Source organism: Schistocerca cancellata, chromosome 9 (assembly GCF_023864275.1).
Source record: "Schistocerca cancellata isolate TAMUIC-IGC-003103 chromosome 9, iqSchCanc2.1, whole genome shotgun sequence".
NCBI lineage: Eukaryota > Metazoa > Arthropoda > Insecta > Orthoptera > Acrididae > Schistocerca > Schistocerca cancellata.
The window spans coordinates 159,270,688-159,275,276 of NC_064634.1; the positions used below are offsets into that span (position 1 = coordinate 159,270,688).

General features: G+C 46.6%; 1 non-coding gene across 1 annotated transcript; it reads right to left on the reverse strand.

Moving 5' to 3' along the window:
• Positions 1-1,045: 1,045 nt before the first annotated feature.
• On the reverse strand, positions 1,046-1,120 carry Trnat-ugu (transfer RNA threonine (anticodon UGU)). The gene has a single exon. It is a non-coding gene; the product is annotated as a tRNA-Thr (tRNA).
• Between the last annotated feature and the right edge of the window lie 3,469 nt (positions 1,121-4,589).

A 4,589-nucleotide genomic window follows, 5' to 3' on the forward strand; every position in this document is an offset into this window, starting at 1 on the left:
ACGGCATAACCATACGTGCCGTTTCTATCAGCAGAGGCTCCTTTCCGCAGACTTGTCCCATTTTTGTACGTATCAGCAGGTTCTGGACGTTCTATGCTTCTCTCTCAGTGAGTACTAGCATCATTTCGTACACATCTTTCATTTCAAAACTGCCGCGCGAAAGCAGTTCAAAATTTTCAAATAGGAAAATGCAGGCGATGTTGTTAGTTTAGTGGAACGGTAGGGTGTTGATTCTTTGTGTTCCTTTCGTGAGGTGTTTTAGCTTTTTGATTTTATTCTGCGGATGTTGCGCATCCTTATGTTTAGTTGGTTGATTTTGGGGAGGGGACCTTACAGCGAAGTCACCGGTCCCATTGGATTAGGGGATGGGGAAGAAAGTCGGCCGCGTCCTTTCGGAGGAACCAACCCTGCATTTGCCTGAAGTGATTTAGGGAAATCACGGAAAACCTAAATCAGGATAGCCGAACGAGGGTTTGAATCGTCGTCCTCCCGAACGCGAGTCCAGTGTGCTAACCACTGCGCCACCTCGCTCGGTCATGTTTGTGAAGCTGTAGAGTATAAGACGTCTGGATCGAGCGAGAGGATTTATGTTCAAATGGTTCAAATGGCTCTGAGCACTATGGGACTTAACTTCTGAGGTCATCAGTCCCCTAGAACTTGAAACTACTTAAACCTAAGGACATCACACACATCCATGCCCGAGGCAGGATTCGAACCTGCGACCGTAGCGATTGCGCGGTTCCAGATTGTAGCGCCTAGAACCGTTCGGCCACACCGGACGGCGAGGATTTATGTGGTGTACTGGAGTTGGACCTGGATAATCGGTAATAAGGTATGACATTTTATAGGCTACGTCAACTTGCATTTCATATTGGGCGGCCGAAAGCTAGGGGAAGATATGCCGTGTATGATCCCAAAGTGTAGCGGCTAGATGTTCTGCAGGGTGCGAGAGTAGACACGATATCTAAATGAAGTTAGAATTATATCAATACCTTCAGCTGTTGACGGGCGTTGATATATATCAACGGGGACAGGTGAAAATGTGTGCCCCGACCGGGACTCGAACCCGGGATCTCCTGCTTACATGGCAGACGCTCTATCCATCTGAGTCACCGAGGGCACAGAGGATAGCGCGCCTGCAGTGACAATCTCACGCACGCCTCCCGCGAGACCACATTCTCACCTTGTATGTCCACACACTACATTCGTAGTGTCCCACCCCAACACACACATTACTCGTGGAAGACATTCTTACCAAGTTCCGTAAGAGTTCGGGGAATATATGTGCATCCGCACAGAAGGACAAGGTCATGGCCGTTATTGCCAGAACTGTATACTTATATGGATATGGTGTTATTCCCGCTCCCGCGCATATGATTTCAAGAAGTTCCGATAGGTGCCAGGATTATATGTACCCTTCAAAATAGTGTCTGTAACGGAGGTGCATTCCAAGGAGAGCTGTTATTGAGTTCCTTTCCGCGGAAAACCAGAGCATCGCAGATATTCGCAAGAGCTTACAGAATGTCTACGAAGACCTGAAAGTGAACAAAAGCACGATGACTCGTTGGGCGGTGCGTCTGTCATCATCGCAGCAAGGTCGCGCAAACCTTTCCCATCTCGTACGTGCCGGCCGGCCTCGCACAGCTGTGACTCCTGCTATGTTGGAACTCTTAATCGAGATGATCGACGGATCACAGTCAAACACCTCACAGCTCAACCTTTTGGGGTACTCAAAGGTGTGTGCCCGCTTGTATCCTCGCCACCTAACAGAAGATCATAAAAAGCAACGAAGGAACATATGTGCGGAATTGCGCGTTACCAGCCTAATCGTGACAAATTTTTGTCGAACATCGTTACAGTCGATGAAAAATTGAGTCATCGTTTCGAACCTCAACAAAGCGGCAATCCACGAAGTGGCGCCACATCTCTCCTCCGAAAAAAAAGGTCAAAGCCGCACCGTAAGCCGATAGAATCATGGCGACTGCAGTGTGGATGATGGGGGAGGTTATTGATGCACCGACACGTTAGCTCCGACGTCGACCAGTAGAGAGAGTGGTATCATGCGGGCATACAGGTCCCAGTAAGGTGGCGCAAAGCCATCGCATTGAACGGCGTTATGTTGAAAAATAGGTTATTGCAGCCAGAAGTATGGGGAATAATATGGTGTATTGGAATCCTCAATGAAACCAACTTGCTTTCATTAAAAAAAAAAATGCATTGCATTGCTTACTGAACGCCTCTTGTAACAGCATGCCGCTAGTTAACCGACCATTGCAAGACGCAATGGGTCATAGCATATAGAATATTACACAAATATTCGGGCTTCCAAGCCGCCCGCTGTGATCGAGCGGTTCTAGGCGCTTCAGTCTGGAACCGCGCGACCGCTACGGTCGCAGGTTCGAATCCTGCCTCGGGCATGGATGTGTGTGATGTCCTTGGGTTAGTTAGGTTTAAGTAGTTCTAAGTTCTAGGGGACTGATGACCTCAGATGTTAAGTCCCATAGTGCTCAGAGCCATATGAACCATTTTTTTTTCGGGCTTCCAATGTCAACAGTGTTTCAGGGTGAATCTTCAGTTGTGTGTTTGTGTTTGTGTATGCTTGTATGTGTGTGCGTGTGTGGCCAGATGCTCTTCCTGACACCACAGACGTCAGGGACCTAATGTAGGGGAGACGGTTGCCATCTGTCTGTGAATCGTGCAAACTTTGTTCTGTGAGTTAACATATTGTAATTATTTGCGTGTCATATGCTTTGCTTTTGCCCGAACGGGCCTGGAAAACCACCGAAAAACGCACTCTAGCTGGCCGGTACAGCAATCTACGATCGGTAATCCGCTGCGCAGCTTCGATGCGGTCTGGCGCTTAGTGATTTCTAGAAAAAATGAGTCGAATTTGTATCTCACTTGGCGAGACAGCACTTTGCCTCCTCGCGCGCAGTCATGCCCTCGCTCACTACAGGGGACACACAACATGCTGGAACATTAACTTAACGACGTGTAAAACGATACCCATTCGCGGAACACTGTGTAACTTGCGAAGTGAGGACATCCTTTTGCCCAAGTATTGTAGCGAGCCAGGTTTACACAGCGTCGGGTTTCCATGTTCCCTGTCAGTTCTCAATAGCAAACCCACAGCGTTCGCAAACAGCCGGACCCTAACAGAAAGGGGCGGAACGGGGGAAACAGCACGCTACAAGAAACGTTGCTCGCGTGCCAACATCTCTCCCTCCCTCCCTTTCCTCACACACACACACACACACACACACACTCACTCACTCACTCAATAGCGCGCGCACACACACACCTATTCTTCGCCAACTCGCGTTAAAAATACTGAAGCTAGCTGTGAAAACATAGGTTACTTTGTTGGCAGAACAGATTATATCGAGTGTCTTTGCAGATTTTCAGCTTGGGAGGGGCGGTCTCACTGCCGGATGAACAAACAACGGCTCCAACGCAAAAACTCGTCGCTACTCACATGGCAAACGTGAGGAATTTACCATCTGCCTTTAAGTGTTTACCTTGGCAAATGGAAGTTAGTGTTTGAAAGTGAAGCATGTGAACCGTTACAGCATTTAGCACTGCAGAGGAGTTTAATGCAGTTCAGTTGATTACATTGTCGACAGTGGAAACTACACGCAGATTTCAATTCATCCTTACTGGCGCGTCGCTGGTTCCACAACTCCTCAGTGCCGTAATAAAATGTTTTAACTTCTGACTACTACCCAAAGTGATGGGGAGCAAATTTTGTTTAGTTAAGTAGAGTAGCTCTTACCAGTTTTGGATCACTTTTTATCGCTTTAGAACACCTATTTATGCGTTTTTACAAAATGGTTCAAATGGCTCTAAGCACTATGGGACTTAACATCTGAGGTCATCAGTCCCGTAGATTTAGAACTACTTAAACCTAACTAACCTTAGGACATCACACACATCCATAGCCAAGGCAGGACTCGAACCTACGACCGTAGCAGCAGCGCGGTTCCGGACTGAACAGCTCGGCCACAGCGGCCGGCCGTTTTTACAAACTTTGTGACTGTAAAACATTTTGAGCCCTACAACGAGATTATGAGAGCTGTACATTGGTATATTACAACATTCCCAGAATATAATTACAGGGATGGCACTTCCTCTCCGGAAAAACGAGGTGTGTTCGAAAAATAACGGGATTTTGGTAATTTCACGTGTTGTGTTAGTTTGATTAGCGTAAGTCTTTTCGTTATTCTGCAGAGAAAACATCTCTGAAAAGTTTCTGTGCACTCTTAGCCGTACCGCATATTTAATGTGCTGTCAGCTATGAAAAATGTTACGTGTGTTTCGGTAGTATCGGTTATTACTTATTTTGTATAGACATGGATCAAAGAATTAAAATTGCCTTTTGCTATAAGAACGAATCAAAGTATAGCAAAGTTTTACACATGAAAAATATTACTTTCGGTGGGTGTGCTGTGAGTAAAACAAGGGTTTACGAATGGTGTATGTGTTTCTGAGAAGGCCGAGAATATTTTGGAGATAACGGGAGCGCTGGACGCTCCATCTCATCGGCAAACGGTGAAAGCGGAGAAAAAGTGAAATAAATGATTATGAACGAT